The sequence below is a fragment of the Chiloscyllium plagiosum genome, unplaced genomic scaffold, assembly GCF_037043375.1.
Source record: "Chiloscyllium plagiosum isolate Xiang-an unplaced genomic scaffold, Cpla_swu_hap1 HiC_scaffold_15, whole genome shotgun sequence".
In the NCBI taxonomy this organism is placed as follows: domain Eukaryota; kingdom Metazoa; phylum Chordata; class Chondrichthyes; order Orectolobiformes; family Hemiscylliidae; genus Chiloscyllium; species Chiloscyllium plagiosum.
In genome coordinates, this window is record NW_028270153.1 from 76048255 (window position 1) to 76069286 (window position 21032).

A 21032-nucleotide genomic window follows, 5' to 3' on the forward strand; every position below is an offset into this window, starting at 1 on the left:
GAACACAGAGTCAAAGTTTCTCCAAGGTTTAGTGAGTAAGTGCATCCGGGCACTAGGACCCTGTTTAGTACTAACATGAACTTTGACAGTCAGTCCGGCTCTCGATCCCTCCCCTCAGTAACAAGGTAAGTGTCAGGTACTGAGCAAAGGGGGCTGGGAGGCATCCTTTATTCCCCCGAGTTTTCGGGACTCTGATTTTAAGTCGGATGGGGGGGGGGGGGGGGCGTGCTCACCGCTTCCTAAAACTTACTTAAACTCAGGCGATGGAGAGTCGCCAAATCTACCTTCCCAATTCTGCTCTCAAACAATATTGGCTGGAGACCTACCTTACTCTGAGTGTAAGTGGTTATCCCGGTGCTTGCTACTTCCTTGGGAGTCGTTGCAGGAGCGCAGCGGTCCCCTGCCTCAGCAGGACAAGTTAGACCTGACCCTGGGGCAATCCTTCTGCAGAGGGTTGGGGTCCCATAACCTCATGGACCTCTGATTTGAGCTGGGAATGGAGAACAGACTGCAGCACTGACAAACACAGAAACAAACAGGACAAACAGATGAGACAAATACAGGACAAACACAAGACAGACAAACGATAGCAGGGCCCCTGTCAATTTACCACGATCTCTGGATTTCTTAGTATTAAACTGTAAATTTAATCGGCGATCTGTGTCTATTTTGCCATACTTTCCCTGGCTGGATCAGAATCGTGACACATCCTGGCTCAAGTTGGATTACGCGTGAGCCAAATTGTTTCTTTTAAAATTTAGTTCATGAATTTGGGAGTCCACCTGACTACCACCTCAGTCCAAGTCTGTGGTTGCTCAACCTCCGAATTGCTGCAGTAGCTGGCTGCCAAATCGGTTTAAAATTTTGTTGATTAATTTATTCACTTACCCAACTACCTCCCCAGGCCAAGTCATGGTAGCTGAAGCCAATTTGCCGTAGTTGCTAGATAAGAATTGTGGCCACCCTCCACAGTCGTCCAGCTTTTCTCTGGTCTGACCCGCTGGGGTAGGGCCGGCTGCCAATTGGGCGAAATTTGAAATATCGGATTCGCTTACCCTGTTTGAAAAAAAAAGGGCTGGTGACTAACGCCAAATTGTCGGAGAAATTAGCCCAATGAAGCAGAGACCACACAAACCAGATCAGGTGAAATTGACAAGTTGTTTATTACAAGTGATATTGCTGGAAGAGGAGTTGACGAGGCTGACCCAGAACTGACAGTCAGTGCAGATAGTTCAAGGGTTCTCTTCTTCGAGCTGAGGGTGAAGCCAGGTTTTATAGGAATCTTGGACAATAAGATTAATTAAAATGGGGAAAGATACAATGTACTTGGAAATGGAGTAATCACAATGGTGATAATTGTAAAGCCGTTCTTGGAAGAATGTCCTGATAGTATCGACAATGTAACATCTGACAGTATCAGTGAGTTCCTGATGGGATCAGGAGATTCCAGCACTCTTTGGTAGGGGAGCATGTCTCTTTTGAAACAGGTGAGGTGTTTCCATTGTTCGTGTCCTGGGAGCGATGTCCTTGGTGGTGCCTCTCCTTCTGACCTGTCCTTTGTGTGGCTTTGGTATTGCTGTGTTATGAGACTGCCCTCGGGGCTTTGGGACAGCTGTGTTTACCAGGTATTGATAGTGGGTTTAGGGAAGTGTATTCCCTTGTCTGTGAGTGCTGTCTGGTTTCACTTGTCAGCCTGTTTGGAAACTGCTGAGGCATTCTGGGTTTGCTGGTATAGTTTGGCCAAGTTTGTTTTCCTATGTTCTGTGTGGGCCTACATTGGGTAGGCAGGGTGGCAGATCTTTCCCCACAGTACATAACTCCCATTCTGTTTTTTTTGCCTTTGTGGTTCCTGAACTCCACCCACACAGGCTCCACATCATCTGACTGTCATTCAGTGCCATAGATTTAATTTCATTCTTAACTAATAAGGCAAGCTCACCTCTGCCAATCTGCCTGGTTTTTTGATCAGTTGTATATCCTTGGATGTATAACTGCCAGTCCTGGACCCCCTGCAACCACCTCTCAGTGATGCCTACCACTGATGATTTATGCTGTTAATTCATCTACTTTGTTACGAATACTACGAGCATTCAAGTAAAGCACCTTAATGCTAACTTTCTTATCCTCATGATTTCCATCATCTCTAGTAATAGCCTTTTTGCTTCATCCCTAGTCTGCCTCAAACTTAAACCATGCACAAGTGCTAACCTGCTGCTTATCTTTCTACATGACTCCTTACCCCCGTTGCTTTCCCTTTCCCTCTTCCCCCGCCCCCGCCCCCGCCCCAATTCACGAGTTTAAGGTCCTAGTGACCACTCTATTTATCCTGTTCACCAGAAAACTGCTTCCAGATCGGTTCAGGTGGAGATCGTCCCATCAGTACAGATCCCACCCGGTTCTAAAACTGATGCCTGTGTCCCATGAATGGAATCCCTCTTTCCCACACCAATTTCTTAGCCACATGTTTACTTCCCTAATCTTCTTATCTCCTATGCCAATTAGCACGTGGCTCGGGCAATAATCTAGAGATTACGACCCTCTAGGACCTCAAGTATCCATTGTGCAGGTGCCCCTCGTTTTGTTGTGGGGGCCCTGTGTAGTTTCTCAATGGTTTCCAATTCCCCCAAGTGCTTTGTTTCCTCCCCCTCCTCCTCCATTGACTGGATTCTTGGGTGGAGGTTGCGTCGGTTTCTGTGCTGGTTCCCTGTCTCTCCTCTCTCTCTCTGTCCCTCCTTCTGTGGAATCCTCACTTTGTTTTTTTCCTTCTTGCTGGAGGGTGATCCCTTACTGTCGTTTTGGGGGTGCTCTGTTCACATTGCCACTGCTCACCATTTGAGGATGTGCCCTCCACCCTATGGTCTTGGATATGTCTTATACAGGGTCTGCTCCCCCCACCACAGGTTGTGGTTCTTTGCATTGCTGGCAGTCTCTGGTCAGGTGCCCCTCCTCTTTACAGTTCCTGCACACAGTCATCTTGCACTCGGCTGCGATGTGCCCTGACCTCCCACAGGTTTTCCCCGCCTCTCTCTCGCCTCCTGAACACCTTTGAGGATGAAGAACCTCTTGATGTTCCCTTTTACTGTTTCCCACCAGTCTGCTGGGGAATCAAAGAGGGGCTTCACGGTTCTCCAACCTGCGTAGTCGCTCTTGAGCTCCTCAATGTTTCCCAGGGTCAACAGCTTTGTGTTCAGCTTCCACGTTCCCTTACCAGCCCGCTGCTCGTCCTGTAGGTGACAGTTGGCCAGCAGGAGGCAGTGGTCAGAGAAGAACACCGGCTTGACGTCGGTGGATCTGACCGAGAGCGTTCGGGACACAAACAGGTAATCTATCCTTGACTGGATAGACCCATCTGCCCATGACCAGGTGTATCTACGCTGTGCTCCGTCTGCAGGGGTGATGTAGACATCGTGCAGCTTGGCATCTTTGACCGTTTCCATCAGGGCTCTGGACATGGCGTCCAGTTTACTGTCTCCCCCCCATCCCCCCCGCCAGATCATCCATCTGCATCAATGATACAGTTGAAGTCTCCAGCCAGAATGACCGGCCTGGACATAGCCAGCTGCTGCAAGACGGACAGCCATTCACTCTTACCCACTGGGGCGTACACATTGATTAGTCTCGAGAGCGTTTCTGTACATGACATCAGTGACGAGGAGGTGCCCGCCCACCACCTCCTTAACCTCGGAGATGGTGAAGTTGCCTCCTCGCAACAGGATATCCAGGCCTGAGGCGCGGCTATTGTTGCCCCCGACCAAATGTCTGCTGCTTGGAATCCATCGTACTCCAACAGAATCTTCTTAACTAACACAGTCTGACCAACTGATGTACACTCCTCCACCACCTTCAGTTACCCTGACTGTGTTCCAAATCACCTGGCATGGGCTGTGGGTGGCTGCTGAGGGGCCATTGCTCCAGGTTAGCTTTTCCCTGAATTGGTGAGTATGATATGTGCCCATGATGCCTATGCCCTAACCCTCCCCAACTTTTTTTTACAACTAATGAAACATGATTATGTGAATCCCAGGTGGCAAGTTAGGTCGGGTTCAGAGGCCTGTTATGCTCCAACCTCTGTTTCTCATGGTAGGGGTTAGGAGTGTTTAAACGCCCTGACCATGATGTGGTTAGGAAAAAGAACCTGAGATACAGTGGTCATGAAGACCAATGTTTCAGAGACAAGTGATTATGCAGAGGACTGCAAGAGATCAATCATTTTAAATAAAAGTGAAAATGGAGCTGACCTGTCGGACAGAGACCACTTTAAACGTAGGTAATAGAAATGATGGTGAAAGCAAAGGGGAGGTAGGGAGACTATCCAATGCGCAGAAAATTTGAAGGACTTAACCAACTTTGAATTTTATCAGCATGCACAGGAATACAGTTGTGATGTGGTGGTGCCAGTGTTGGACTGGGTTGAACAAAGTTAAAAATCACACAACAGCAGGTTATATAGGGGAAAAAATGTGAACCGCAGATGTTGGAGATCAGAGTCAAAACGTGTGGCGCTGGAAATTCTCAGCTGGTCAGGCAGCATCTGCGGAGCAGGAGAGTTGAGCTCACAGGTTTATTGGGAAGGACGAGCTGTTGGATTGTTGCTCCTTTATCAGGAAGAAGTGAGATCCATTTGAGTTTTGATATGTCAGAAACAGTTACACCTTGTCTTGTCTGGCTGTCAGGAGCTATTTCATCACTTGGATCACTGAATCAGTGCATTTGTTAAACAGGTACCAAACAGAGTGTCTGAATCCTTTCTGGGTTAAAAATCACAACACCAGGTTATAGTCCAACAGGTTTAATTGGAAGCACTAGCTTTCACAGCGCTGCTCCTTCATCAGGTGGTTATGGAGGGCTCAATTGTAAGGCACAGAATTTATAGCAAACGTTTAGTGTGATTTAACTGAAATTATACATTGAAAAATACCTTGATTGTTTGTTGAGTCTTTTATCTGTTGGAATACCATGATAGCTTATCTTCTTTCATGTATAAATCACAAAACTTTTTTTTTTAAAGTTGCATTCTCAGGTTAACTGTAACAATGTGGGTCTTTGTGTCTGGGTTGGGGGATTGTGCGTGTAAGAGAGTGTGTGTGTGTGTATGTATAGAGTGTCTTACTGTGAGGGGATACATGTGGGATTGTGTGTCTGGGGTGGGTTGTGAGTATCAGAGTATATGTGTGTGTGCATGAGTGCAGAGTGGTCTAAGTCTCTGAGAGGATGCATGTTTGAGTATGGGAGTGTGTGTCTGTAAGATTGTGTGTGTCTGTGCGTGTCGTGTGTGTATAGGAGTGCCTGTGTGTGAGTGTCTGTGTGTGTGTGTGTGTAGGAGTATCTGTGTGTGTGCATAGTGCAATGGTGGTCACCTCTAATGTGACATGAACCCAAACTCCCGGTTGAGGCCCTCCCTATGGGTACCGAACTTAGCTATCAGCCTCTGCTCGGCCACCTTTCACTGCTGCCTGTCCCGAAGTCTGCCTTGGAGGATAGTCACCCGAAGGTCCGAGGTCGAATGTCCTGGATCACTGAAGTGTTCCCCAACTGGGAGGGAACATTCCTGTCTGTTGATTGTTGTGCGATGCCCATTCATCCGTTGTCGTAGCCTTTGCTCGGTTTCCCCGATGTACCATGCCTCCGGGCATCCTTGCCTGCAATGTATAAGATAGACGATGTTGGCTGAGTCACATGAGTACCTGCCGTGTACATGGTGGGAGGTGTTCCCACGTGAAATGGTGGTATCCATGTTCATACTCTGACACATCTTGCAGCGCCTACCGTGACAGGGTTGTATGGCGTTGTCCTGAGAGCCGGGCAGCTTGCTACGAACAATGATCTGTTTGAGGTTTGGCGGTTGATTAAAGGCAAGTAGTGGAGGTGTGGGGAAGGTCTTGGTGAGGTGCTCATCCTCATTGATAATGTGTTGCAGGTCACGAAGAACATGGCGTAGTTTTTCAGCCCTTGGGAAATACGGAACAACAAAGGGTACCCTGTCAGTCGCAGCACGTGTCTGTCTCCTGAGGAGGTCATTATGGTTCCTTGCTGTGGCACGTCTGAACTGGCGGTCGATGAGTTGGGCATCGTACCCCGTTCTTGTGAGGGCATCCCTGAGTACTTCCAGGTGTCTGTCACGTTCCTTCTCATCTGAGCAGATCCGGTGTATGTGTAGGGCTTGACCATAGGGGATGGCTGTTTTAATATGTTTTGGGTGGAAGCTGGAGAAGTGTAGCATTGTGAGGTTGTCTGTGGGTTTGCGGTAGAGTGTGGTGCTGAGGTGTCCATCCTTGATGGAGACGCATGTGTCCAAGAATGAGACAGATAGTCGAGAGTAGTCCATGGTGAGTTTGGTGGGATGAAACTTGTTGATATCACTGTGTAGTTTTATCAGTGACTCCTCGCCATGGGTCCAGAGGAAGAAAATGTCGTCAATGTACTTGGTGTATAATGTTGGTTGGAGATCCTGCGTAGAGAAGAAATCTTGTTCGAACCTGTGCATGAAGATGTTGGCATATTGGGGTGCAAATTTGGTCCCCATGGCTGTTCCGTGTGTCTGGATGAAGAACTGTTTGTCAAAGGTGAAGATGTTGTGATCGAGGATAAAGCGGATGAGTTGTAGGTGGTGTTTGGAGATTAGCAGTTGTTGGTGTTGAGTACTGAGGCTGTTGCCGTGATGCTATCATTGTGGGGGATACTGGTGTAGAGTGCGGAAACGTTCATTGTGACGAGGAATGTTCCCGGTTCGACTGGTCCGTGGGTGCTGAGTTTCTGTAAGAAATCTGTCATGTCGTGACAGAAGCTGGAGCTCCCCTGTACAATAGGTTTCAAGATGCCTTTGACGTAGCCGGAGAGACAGTCAGAAAGGATCCCATTGCCCGACATGATGGGACATCCTGGTGTGTTGGCTTCGTGTACCTTTGGAAGGCAGTAGAAGTTCCTGGCTTTTATTGGTAGAGGAATTGAGTTCCGGAGTCCTGAGGTCATGATGCAGTTGTATAAAACTCTGGTGCGGCCGCATCTGGAATATTGTGTGCAGTTTTGGTCGCCATACTATAGGAAGGATGTGGAGGCACTGGAACGGGTGCAGAGGAGGTTTACCAGGATGTTGCCTGGTATGGAAGGAAGATCGTATGAGGAAAGACTGAGACACTTGGGGCTGTTTTCATTAGAGAAAAGAAGGTTTAGGGGTGACTTGATTGAGGTGTACAAGATGATTAGGGGGTTAGATAGGGTTGACAGTGTGAACCTTTTCCCGCGTATGGAGTCGGGTATTACAAGGGGGCATAGCTTTAAATTAAGGGGGGGTAGATATAGGACTGAAGTTAGGGGTAGGTTCTTCACTCAGCGAGTCGTAAGTTCATGGAATGCCCTGCCAGCAGCAGTGGTGGACTCTCCCTCTTTATGGGCATTTAAGCGGGCATTGGATAGGTATATGGAGGATAGTGGGTTAGTATAGGTTAGGTGGGCTTGGATCGGCGCAACATCGAGGGCCAAAGGGCCTGTACTGCGCTGTATTCTTCTATGTTCTATGTTCTATGTTCTAAGTTGCCTACACGAGAAGTACGTGGTATAAGGGAGCGTAGGGAACTCTGAAGGACTGGATCCAAAGTCCTGATCAATGTGTTTAGTTCACGGGTGTGTTCTTTGGTCGGTAGTTGCCTGTAGTGTTCCTGGTTGTTCAGTTGTCGGTAAACATCCTTGCAGTAATCTGTTCTATTCTGAATGACAATGGCTCCTTCTTTATCTGCTAGTTTGATGACAATGTTATGATTGGTTTTGAGAGCATGGATGGCATTGCATTGTGAACGGGTGATGTTTTGCTCGACCTTGTTGGTGCTGCTGATGAATCTGGCATTTATATATTTCCTGATGGTTTGAGCATACATGAAGAAGGGCTTATGCCCGAAACGTCGATTCTCCTGTTCCCTGGATGCTGCCTGACCTGCTGCGCTTTTCCAGCAACACATTTTCAGGTTTGAGCATACATGTCAAGCACAGGGCAGCGGCCCTCTGGTGGGCTCCAAGTTGACACCTTCTTTGGTCACTCCTCTACAATAGACAATAGGTGCAGGAGTAGGCCATTCCGCCCTTCGAGCCAGCACCACCATTCATTATGATCATGGCTGATCATCCTCAATCAGTATCCTGTTCCTGCCTTATCCCCATAACCCTTGATTCCACTATCCTTAAGAGCTCTATCCATCTCTTTCTTGAAAGTATCTAGATAATTGGCCTCCACTGCCTTCTGGGGCAGAACATTCCATACACCCACCACTCTCTCTGGGTGAAGAAGTTTCTCCTCAACTCTGTTCTAATTCTTAAACTGTGTCCTCTGGTTCGGGACTCCCCCATCAACGGAAACATGCTTCCTGCCTTCAGAGTGTCCAATCCTTTAATAATCTTAGACGTCTCAATCAGATCTCCTCTCAGCCTTCTAAACACAAGGGTATACAAGCCCAGTAGGTCCAATATTTCAACGTAAGATAGTCCCTCCATTCCAGGAATTGACCTCGTGAACCCATGCTGCACTCCCTCAATAGCCAGAATGTCCTTCCTCAAATTTGGAGACCAAAACTGCGCACAATATTCCAGGTGCGGTCTCACCGGGGTCCTATACAGCTGCAGAAGAATCTCTTTGCTTCTATACTCAATTCCTCTTGTTATGAAGGCCAACATGCTATTAGCTTTCTTCACTACCTGCTGTACCTGCATGCTTGCTTTCATTGACTGATGTACAAGAACACCCAGATCTCTCTGTACTGCCCCTTTACCTAACTTGACTCCATTTAGAGAGGAACCTGCCTTCTTGTTCTTGCCACCAAAGTGGATAACCACACATTTATCCACACTAAACTGCATCTGCCATGCATCTGCCCACTCATCTAGCCTATCCAGGTCACCCTGTAATCTCCGAACATCCTCCTCAAATGTACCCTGCCACCCAGCTTTGTATTATCAGCAAATTTGCTAATATTACTTTTACGACCTTCATCTATATCATTAATGTATATTGTAAAAAGCTGCGGTCCCGGCACTGATCCCTGCGGTACCCCACTGGTTAGCGCCAGCCATTCCGAAAGGGAGCCGTTTATCACTACTCGTTGTTTCCTGTTAGCCAACCAATTTTCAATCCAAGTCAGTATTTTGCCCCCAATATCATGCACCCTAATTTTGCTCACTAACCTCCTATGTGGGACTTTATCAAAGGCTTTCTGAAAGTCCAGGTACACTACATCCACTGGATCTCCCTCGTCCATCTTCAGAGTTACATTCTCAAAAAATTCCAGAAGATTAGTCAAGCATGATTTCCCTTCATAAATCCATGCTGACTCTGACCTATCCTGTTACTACTATCCAGATGTGTCGTAATTTCATCCTTTATAATTGACTCTAGCATCTTTCTCACCACTGAGGTCAGACTAACTGGTCTATAATTCCCTGTTTTCTCTCTCCCTCCTTTCTTAAAAAGTGGGACAACATTATCCACCCTCCAATCCGCAGGAACTGATCCTGAATCTATAGAACATTGGAAAATAATCATCAACGCATCCACGATTTCTAGAGCCACCTCCTTCAGTACCCTGGGGTATAGACCATCAGGCCCCAGGGACTTATCAACCTTCAGACCCAACAGTCTCTCCAACACCAATTCCTGGCAAATATAAATTCCCTTAAGTTCAGGTCCTTCAGCCACTATTACCTCAGGGAGATTGCTTGTGTCTTCCCCAGTGAACACGATCTGAAGTACCAATTCAACTCTTCTGCCATTTCTTTGTTCCCCATAATATATTCACCTGTTTCTGTCTTCAAGGGCCCAATTTTAGTCTTAACCATTTTTTTCCTTTCACATACTTAAAAAAACTTTTACTTATCCCCCTTTATATTTTTGGCCAGTTTACTTTCGTACCTCATTTTTTCTCTGCGTATTTCCTTCTTAGTTATCCTCTGTTGTTCTTTAAAAGCTCCCCAGTTCTTTGTTTTCCCACTTATCTTTGCTATGTTATACTTTTTCTCTTTTAACTTTATAAGTTTCTTAACTTCTCTCATCAGCCACGGCCACCCATGCCTCCTCCTAGGATCTTTCTTCCTTTTTGGAATGAACTGATCCTGCAACTTCTGTATTATACACAGAAATATCCTCCATTGTTTCTCCACTGCCATCCCTGCTAGGGTATTGCACCATTGAACTTTGGCCAGCTCCTCCCTCATAGCTCCATAGTTCCCTTTATTCAACAGAAATATTGTCACTTCCGATTGTACCCTCTCCCTTTCAAATTGCAGATTAAAGCTTATTGTATTGTGGTCACTACCTCCTAATGGCTCCTTCACTTCGAGGTTCCTGATCAAATCCGGTTCGTTGCACAACACCAGGTCCAGAATTGCCTTCTCCCTGGTAGGCTCCAGCACCAGCTGTTCTAAGAATTCATCTGGGAGGCACTCCACAAACTCCTTTTCCTGATTCTCCCAGTCTACCTGCATGTTGAAATCCCCCATAACTGTTCCAGTTCATCAATGGGCTCGTTGGGATCACTGGCACCTTGAAAGAATTCCCGGAGTGTCATTCGTCTGATGAACTCCTCCTTGTCTGCTGCAAGAACCAATGGGTCCGTTTTGGTGGTGGGGCAGAAGTTGAGATCCCTGCTTAGGACTTCAATCTCTTCCAGTTGAAGGGTGTGGTCTGATAAGTTGATAATAGACTTCCTCACAGTAATAATGTGGGCGGCACGGTGGCACAGTGGTTAGCACTGCTGCTTCACAGCGCCAGAGACCCGGGTTCAATTCCCGACTCAGGCGACTGTGTGGAGTTTGCACATTCTCCCCGTGTCTGCGTGGGTTTCCTCCGGGTGCTCCGGTTTCCTCCCACAGTCCAAAGATGTGCGGGTCAGGTGAATTGGCCATGCTAAATTGCCCGTAGTGTTAGGTTAAAGGGGTAAATGTAGGGGTATGCGTGGGTTACGCTTCGGCGGGTCGGTGTGGACTTGTTGGGCCGAAGGGCCTGTTTCCACACTGTAAGTAATCTAATCTAATCTAATCTAATCTAATCTATTACTGGTGCGAATGCCAAGTTTCACCAGTTTTTTGTTCTTGATGCGCGTGTACGTTGTGTAGTTTTGTTGCCTTGTCTGTTTGGCAATATCGGGTAATTGTAATGCTGTATCCTGAGCACAGGATCAGAGCGTGGACTTCATCTAATTTCAAGGTTGTGGCGCCTCCGGCATCTCCAAATCCTTTCGCTCTGCGGTGTCTGGATGAAATCCTCCCTGTTCTCCTGTTGGTGTGCTGTCAGCCCCCCTATTGGAGAAATGTGGAATTGCCACCTGAGTGTTTGTGTTAATTGTTTCGTCCTTGGTTCCCATAGTTGTGCTTTGCCATGCCCTCTATTGGATACATCTAGAAATACCATCCGGATAGTCTGGTCAGTCTGTAATTCTCTCTGTTTCCCTGTTGGGTAACTATCATTCCCCCTATTGGAGGCACCAGGAACTGCTGTCTAGCAATCTGAGGACTGTATATTCAGTCCGTACTAACCTTTTTGCATTGTCTCATGTCCATGGTGCAGGGATGTTATTAGTGGTTTGAGTTATAGTGAGTCGGGAATGTTCGGTTTGTTTGCCTGTTAGGGAGTTCTTGGGAATCTGTGAAATATCCATATTGTCACTGAGTAGTGAGTGATTTACAGTCTGTCAGACAATCTCCTATTTGGCCATTTAAAAATCATCAGAACATAAAGCATAGAATGTTACAGTGCAGTGTAGGCCCTTCGGCCCTCGATGTTGCATCGACCTGTGAAAATTATCCACATTAAACTGCATCTGCCATGCATCTGTCCACGTCATCCTGTATACTCATAACATCCTCCTCACATTTCACCCTACCACCCAGCTTTGTGTCATCAGCAAATTTGCTAATATTTGGTGACCCACTGGTCACCGCCTGCCATTCCTGTTTATCCCTACTCTTTTCTTTCTGTCAGCAAGTCAATTTTCGATCCAAGTCAGTATTTTGTCCCCAGTACCATGTGCCCTAATTTTGCTCACATATCTCCTATGTGGGCCTTTATCAAAGGCTTTCTGAAAGTCCAGGCACACTACATCCACTGGATCTCCCTTGTCCATTTTGAGAGCAACATCTTCAAAAAAGTCCAGAAGATTAGTCAAGCATGATTTCCCCTTCATAAATACATGCTGACTCTGATCTATCCTGTTAATGCTATCCAGATGTGTCGTAATTTCATCCTTTATAATTGACTCCAGCATCTTTCCCACCACTGAGGTCAGAGTAACTGGTCTATAATTCCCTGTTTTCTCTCTCCCTCCTTTCTTAAAAAGTGGGACAACATTAGCCACCCTCCAATCCGCAGGAACTGATCCTGAATCTATAGAACATTGGAAAATAATCACCAACGCATCCACGATTTCCCGAGCCACCACCTTCAGTACCCTGGGATGTAGACCATCAGGGTATCAACCTTCAGACCTAACAGTCTCTCCAACACCAAGACCTGGCAAATATAAATTCCCTTAAGTTCAGTTCCTTCAGCCACTGTTACCTCAGGGAAATTGCTTGTGTCTTCCCCAGTGAACACAGATCTGAAGTAATTAATTCTTCTGCCATTTCTTTGTTCCCCGTAATATATTCTCCTGCTTCTGTCTTCAAGGGCCCAATTTTAGTCCTAACCATTTTTAGTCCACTGCTCAGGTATTGAACCATTGAACTTTGGCCAGCTCCTCTCTCATAGCTCCATAGTTCCCTTTGTTCAACTGCAATACTGACACTCCCGATTCTCCCTTCTCCCTCTCACATTGCAGATTAAAACTTATCATATTATGGTCACTACCTCCTAATGGTTCCTTTACTTTGACGTCCCTGATCAAATCCGGTTTGTTGCACAACACCAGATCCAGAATTGCCTTCTCCCTGATCGGCTCCAGCACAAGCTGTTCTAAGAATCCATTTCGGAGGCACTCCACAAACTCCCTTTCTTGGGGTCCAGTACCATCCTGATTCTCCCAGTCTACCTGCATGTTGCAATCCCCCATAACAGCTGTAGTAATACCTTTGCGACAGACCAATTTCAACTTCCTATTCAACTTACACCTTACATCCAGGCTACTGTTTGGGGGCCTGTAGATAACTCCCATTAGGGTCTTTCAACCCTTAGAATTTCTCAGCTCTATCCATACAGACTCTACATCCTCTGATTCTATTCCCTCCCCCCCGCAAGGACTGAATATCATTCCTCACCAACAGGGCCACCCTACCCCCTCTGCTCGTCAGTCTGTCCTTACGATATCAAGTATAGCCTTGAATATTAATATCCCACGCCCTGTCCACTTGAAGCCACGTCTCAGTTATCCCCACAACATCGTAACTGCCAATTTCCAACTGAGCCTCAAGCTCATCCACCTTCGTTCTTATGCTTTATGCATTCATATATAATATTTTTAATTTGTTACTCCCCTCACCCTTCCTATCAATCCCTATTTCACTTGACCACACTGTATGATCCCTTCTTGAGTTTTCTGCTTTGTTGATTCTGTTGTCTTTCTTAACTTCTCTTATTCTCACTCTCCCTTTAACTTCCTTCTTAAATTTCCAGATTGTCCCCTCTGCCCCACGTTTTAGTTTAAACATACCTGTGTTGCAGTGGCAAACATGCATGAACATGACCATCAGTGTTGTATCACCTTAAACACAAAAGACAAAAAGGAGAAAGGGGTGAGACCATTTCAATGGATTCACCCCTAAGAGAACAGCGAAATCATTGCACAGAGACACAGGCACAGAGACACAAGTGCATACACTCATGTATATCAGCACACAGATTCAGCTACAAGCACACAGACAGTTCGACAGAGATAAAAACATTTGCAGAAATACAGACAAATGCAGAAACTAAGAGGCACACACTGAGACACTAACACACACACGTACACACATACAGACACACTGAAACATGCACACATGCTGACACACACAGATGTACACGCGAATGGACACACAGGGAGAAAAGCTGTAACATATAGAGCAAGGGAGAGAGAGAAAGTTCTGGGCCTCTCTCCAGATTGCTCCCTCTGTGTTTAATGTGATACAATGCCGCCCTCAGCTGTCCTCCACACACCATGGGACAGTGGAGGGTGAAAATCATCTGGGGTTCAGTCTGAGAGAGTAACTCTCAGCAGTGTCAGCAGAAACACACACACTATGCTGGTGTGGAGAGGATTGTAATTATACTGAGGCTCTTCAAAGTGAAACATACTCATGTTCAGAATTGATTTGGAGATACCGGTGTTGGACTGCAGTATACAAAGTTAAAAATCACACAACACCAGGTTATAGTACAACAGGTTTATTTGGAAGCACTAACTTTCAGTGCACTGCTGCATAAACTGAAACACCTGATCAGCGGATCCAGACACTCTATACAATCAACACAGGAATTCTTGGACATCATCAGAAATATACACATAGACAAGGAAGAAACCATGGTCTCATTCGATGTAACAGCACTGTTCACCTCTATTGACAAAGCCCTAGCCAGAGAAACAATAGCCAACCTGCTGAACAGACTTAACAGACAACAGGACGTTGAACCCATCAACAAAGACGGCATACTCAAACTCCTGGACCTGTGCCTCACAACACACTTCATATGCAACAACCAGATATACGAACAAATCAACAGAACACCCATGGGCTCACCGATCTCGGGACTCACAGCAGAAGCAGTAATGCAAAGGTTAGAACAAACAGTCATACCACAAATTCAATCCAAACTCTGGGTCAGATACGTAGATGACACCTTTGTAATCATTAAAAACACGGAAATAGAGAAAACACACCGGATCATCAACGCCACACTCACAGGAATCCAATTCACGAGAGAGGAAGAAAAGGACAACCAACTCCCATTCCTAGACGTGATGGTTCAGATAACACCAAACGGAGAATTCACCACAAAGGTACACAGGAAAGCCACACACACAGACCAAGTCCTGAACTATGAAAGCAACCACCCCAATAAACACAAACAAAGTTGCATCAGGACACTATTCAAAAGGGCCACAACACACTGCAGTACACCAGAACTGCAAAAAGAGGAAGAGGAACACCTATACAAGGTATTCGCCAAAAACAGATATCCTCGCAATTTCATCAACAGATGCCTAAGGGAAAGACAACGGAACAAGGACATGCCGCAACCCAAAGGACTAGCCACACTACCATACATCAAGAATATCTCTGAACTAACAGAGATTGCGACCACTAGGACTTATAACAGCACACAAACCAATAGCCACACTCAGACAACAACTCACCAGAACGAAGGACCCGATACCCAGTATGAGCAAAACTAATGTAGTGTACAAAATCCCACGTAAGGACTGCACAAAACACTATATAGGACAAACAGGAAGACAGCTAACGATCCGCATCCACGAACATCAACTAGCCACGAAACGACACGACCAGCTATCCCTAGTAGCCACACACGCAGACGACAAGCAACATGAATTCGACTGGGACAACACTACCATTATAGGGCAAGCCAAACAAAGAACAGCCAGGGAATTCCTAGAAGCATGGCACTCATCCACAAACTCCATCAACAAACACATCGACCTGGACCCAATATACCGGCCCCTACTGCGGACAGCTGAAACTGACAACCGGAAGCGGCAGGGACAGGCCACTATAAATGCCGGAGGAAACACCACAGAAGCGCTTCACAGGAGGCTCCCAAGCACTGAGGATGTCACCTAGACAGGGGACGAAATGTTTGCAACAAAAACTTCCAGCTCGGCGAACAGAACCACAGCAACGAGCACCCGAGCTACAAATCTTCTCACAAACGTTGATCATTGATAATGTGTTGCAAGCTGTGGAGAAAATGGTGCAGTCGTTCAGCTCTCGGGAAGTACTGGACAATGAAGGCTACCGTGTCGGTTGCAGCACGTATCTGTGTCCAGAAGAGGTCAGAGTGTTGACTCAGACACCACTATTACACATGGGGACACCTCCCATCATGTATGTGACAGCTACTCATGCGATTCAGCCAATGTTGTCTATCTCATACACTGCAGGTAAGGATGCCTCGAGGCATGGTACATTGGGGAAACCGAGCAAAGGCTACAACAACGGATGAATGGGCACCACACAACAATCAACAGACAGGAGTGTTCTCTCCCAGTCGGAAAACACTTCAGTGGTCCGGGACCATTCAACCTTGGATCTTCAGGTGACCATCCTCCAAGGTGGACCTCGGGGCAGGCAACAACGCAAAGTGGCTGAGCAGAGGCTGATAGCCAAGTTCAGTATCCATGGGGATGGCCTCAACCAGGACCTTGGGTTCACATCACACTATAGGTGACCCCATTGCGCACGCACATACAGACTCTCTCTCATACACTTGCACACTCACATATGCACCATCTCACAGACCTATACCCGTTTACACTCGCACACATACACACACTCTCTCACAGACACTCATAAACCCTGCACCCCCCCACATGCACACATGTACACATACAAGTTTGTGGGCGTGAATTTGTATTTGCAGAATTACATTTTACTTTGCTCAAAAACTGCATGAATCCTTGTAAGATTCTGTAACTCCATTTTTAGATGAGAATCAGTCTGACCGTTGTGGCACAGACAGCCTCACAAAGGGCAGCTAACACCTTCAATGTATTATCTGGGCCGACATGACACCAATTGTTCAAGTTCACTTTAGAATGTAACTTTTAAATGTTCTGCCGTTTACATATGAAAGAACTGAAACCAACATCTTCATTCTAAAAGATGAGGCTTAACAAACAATCCAGGTCTTTTTTTCAATATATAATTCCAGTTTCATCACATTGTAAATTTTTACTATAAATTCTGTGTCTTACGATCCTATTCTCCACAACCACTTGATGAAGGAGCCGCGTTCCGAAAGCTAGTGCTTCCAAATAAACCTGTTGGACTCTAACCCTGTGTTGTGTGATTTTTAACCAGGTTCAGAAGTGCATGTATTTCCTCTGCATGGTCTTTGGGCAATTTTGCTGGCATGATGCACATTAAGGGTTGAAATGTGTGTTGCTGGAAAAGCGCAGCAGGCCAGGCAGCATCTGAGGAGTAGGAGAATCGATGTTTCGGGCATAAGCCCTTCTTCAGGAATGAGGCTGGTGTGCCAAGCGGGCTGAGATAAAAGGTGGGAGGGGGGAAATTTGGGGGAGGGGTGCTGGGAATACAATAGGTGAAAGGAGGTGAGGGTGATAGGCCGGAGAGGGGGTGGGGGCGGAGAGGTCGAGAAGAAGATTGCAGGTCAAGAAGGCAGTGCTGAATCTGGGGGTTGGGACGGAGATAAGGTGGGGGAAGGGGAAATGAGGAAGCTGGAGAAATCTGCATTCATCCCGTGTGGTTGGAGGGTTCCTAGGCGGAAGATGAGGTGCTCTTCCTCCAGGCGTCGTGTTGCCATGGTCTGGTGATGGAGGAGGTCAAGGACCTGCATGTCCTCGGCAGAGTGGGAGGGGTTAAAGTGTTCAGCCATGGGGCAGTTGGATTGGTTGGTGCGGGTGTCCCAGAGGTGTTCCCTGAAACGTTCCAAAGTAGGCAGCCTGTCTCCCCAATATAGAGGAGGCCACATCGGGTGCAGCGGATACAGTAAATGATATGTGTGGAGGTGCAGGTGAATTTGCGACGGATATGGAAGGATCCATTGGGGTCTTGGGGGGAGGTGTGGGCGCAAAGTTTGCACTTCTTGCGGTTGCAGGTGAAGGTGCCGGGAGTGGAGGTTGGGTTGGTGGGGAGTGTGGACCTGACGAGGGAGTCGCGGAGGGAGTGGTCTCTCCGGAACGCTGATAGGGGTGGGGAGGGGAATATATCCCTGGTGGTGGGGTCCGTTTGGAGGTGGCGGAAATGACGACGGATGATACGATGTATCCGGAGGTTGGTGGGGTGGAGGGTGAGGACCAGTGGGGTTCTGTCCTGGTGGTGCAGTGAGAGAGGGACTCACTGAGATCCTTATACAGGGAGGAGGAGATCTTTTTCAAGGAAGGCATCCTTGCAAGAGGATTCACAGTAGGTTAGGATCAACTAGGAGAAAGTAAGGACTGCAGATGCTGGAGATCAGAGCTGAAAAGTGTGGTGCTGGAAAAGTGCAGCAGGCGCTGCCTGGCATGATGCACATTAAATACAGTATTCCCTTGCAGCTATGTTCACGCACCTTGGATTGAACCATTCTGAAAGGAGATGTGGTGAATTTTATTGCACTTACATTCTTTTTTACACTGTTCCGTCAGTAACCTCCTCAACCTTTCACAAAATCATAAAATCCCTATAGTGTGAAAACAGGCCACACCAACCTTCCAAAGACCGTCCAAACCAGACCCTCCAGCTCCATCCTAACCCGATGTGGAAGTACTAAGGACTTGGCATATTGCTGCATGATGGGATACTTGACCACGGTAAAAGGTATCTTGACTTTCAGCGTCTTGCTTACTCAGGAAATACTGCTGGCGATAAAGACTGAGGTTGTGTAATTATAATTTGATGAAATATAGGGAGTATATCAGAGGCTCGTTAGTGGGGGTGCTTCCTGAGTTCGTTAACTTCTCTGTCCTTGAGCAACAAGGAGAGAGCTGCACTGTCCTTATCTTTATCATGAATTATTGTAAACTGCGGAATGTAAGCAAAGTTGTTTGTATCATTGTTTAAGTATAGGCTGACTTTTCAGCTCAAGAGAGAGAGCAGTGAGACAGTGGAGACGGTCTCAGCCTCTCCCTGAATTCATGAAAAAATAAAACTTCTTGAAATAAGACTCGAATTCTTAGTTTTAGTGAAGAAAAAGATGTATGTATGTTTAGATCAAAGTGGTGCTGGAAAAGCTCAGCAGGTCAGGCAGCATCCGAGGAGTAGGAAAACCAACACTTCGGGCAAAAGCCCTTCATCAGGAATAGAGGCAGGAAGCCTCCAGGGTGGAAAGATAAATGGAGGGGGGGGGGGGGGGGGGCTAGCAAAGAGTACAATGGGTGAATGGGGGTGGAGGTGATAGGTCAGAGGGTTGGGTGGAGGGGATAGGTGGAAAGGCAGGTAGGACAGGTCATGAGGGCGATGCTGAGCTGGAAGGCTGGAACTGGGGTGACATGGGGGGGGAAGGGGAAATGAGGAAACTGTTGAAGTCCACATTGATGCCCTGGGGTTGAAGTGTTCTGAGGTGGAAGATGAGATGTTCTTCCTCCAGGCGTCTAATGGTGAGGGAGCGGCGGTGAAGGAGGCCCAGGACCTCAATGTCCTCGGCAGAGTGGGAGGGGGAGTTGAAATGTTGGGCCACGGGGCGGTGTGGTTGATTGGTGTGGGTGTCCCGGAGATGTTCCCTAAAGCGCTCTGCTAGGAGGCGTCCAGTCTCCCCAATGTAGAGGAGACCACATCGGGAGCAACGGATACAATAAATGATATTGGTGGATGTGCAAGTAAAACTTTGATGGATTTGGAAGGCTCCTTTCGGGCCTTGGATGGAGGTGAGGGAGGAGGTATGGGCACAGGTTTTGCAATTCCTGCGGTGGCAGGGGAAGGTGCCAGGACGGGAGGGTGGGTTGTTTGGGGACGTGGACCTGACCAGGTAGTCACGGAGGGAACGGTCTTTGCAGAAGGCGGAAAGGGGTGGGGAGGGAAATATATCCCTGGTGGTGGGGTCTGTTGGGAGGTGGCGGAAATGTCGGCGGATGATTTGGTTTATGCGAAGGTTGGTAGGGTGGAAGGTGAGCACCAGGGGCATTCTGTCCTTGTTACGGTTGGAGGGATGGGGTCTGAGGGCGGAGGTGCGGGATGTGGATGAGATGCGTTGGAGGGCATCTTTAACCACGTGGGAAGGGAAATTGCGGTCTCCAAAGAAGGAGGCCATCTGGTGTGTTCTGTGGTGGAACTGGTCCTCCTGGGAGCAGATACAGCGGAGGCAGAAGAATTGGGAATACGGGATGGCATTTTTGCAGGAGGTAGGGTGGGAAGAGGTGTAATCCAGGTAGCTGTGGGAGTCGGTGGGTTTGTAAAATATGTCGGTGTCAAGTCGGTTGTCATTAATGGAGGTGGAGAGGTCCAGGAAGGGGAGGGAGGTGTCAGAGATGGTCCAAGTAAATTTAAGGTCAGGGTGGAATGTGTTGGTGAAGTTGATGAATTGCTCAACCTCCTCGCGGGAGCACGAGGTGGCGTCAATGCAGTCATCAATGTAGCGGAGGAAGAAGTGGGGAGTGGTGCTGGTGTAATTACGGAAGATCAGCTGCTCTACGTAGCCAACAAAGAGACAGGCATAGCTGGGGCCCATACGGGTGCCTACGGCTACCACATTGGTCTGGAGGAAGTGGGAGGATTCAAAGGAGAAATTGTTAAGGGTGAGGACCAGTTCAGCCAAACGAATGAGTGTCAGTGGAAGGGTACTGTTGGGGACATCAGGAGAGGAAGACACATTCAGTGACTTCCGCCCCCTCTACTGCTGTGTCTGCCACCACTTCTGCCCCCACCAACGCCACTCACCTGCATTCTGCTGACACGGCCCCCACAGATCCCACTGTCACCATTCCCAGCCCCCAGAACCCCGAGGGGAACACTACCCCTGCTCATGACTCCACCCCCATTCCCCCCACCATCACACCCACTCCAGTTACAGGTTCTGCCCCCACTCCCAACTCCACACCCACACCAGATCCCAGCTCCCAGTCCTGCTGAGTTTTCACCATCCCCCCAGACCTCCCCCTCACTGAGGACGAACGATCAGTCCTCAGCAAAGGTCTCACCTTCATCCCCCTCCATCCACGCATCAATGAATTTAATACACGCCGTGACATTGAACAATTCTTCCACTGCCTCCGCCTCTGAGCTTACTTTCACAATCAGGATTCCTGCCCACCTTCCGAGGACCCCTTCGCCCACCTCCAACACACTGCATCCACCTGGACACCCCGTGCTGGCCTATTACCTGCCCTCGACCTCTTCATTTCCAACTGCTGCTGGGACATTAACCGCCTCAACCTGTCTACCACCCCCCTCCCCTACTCCAACCTCTC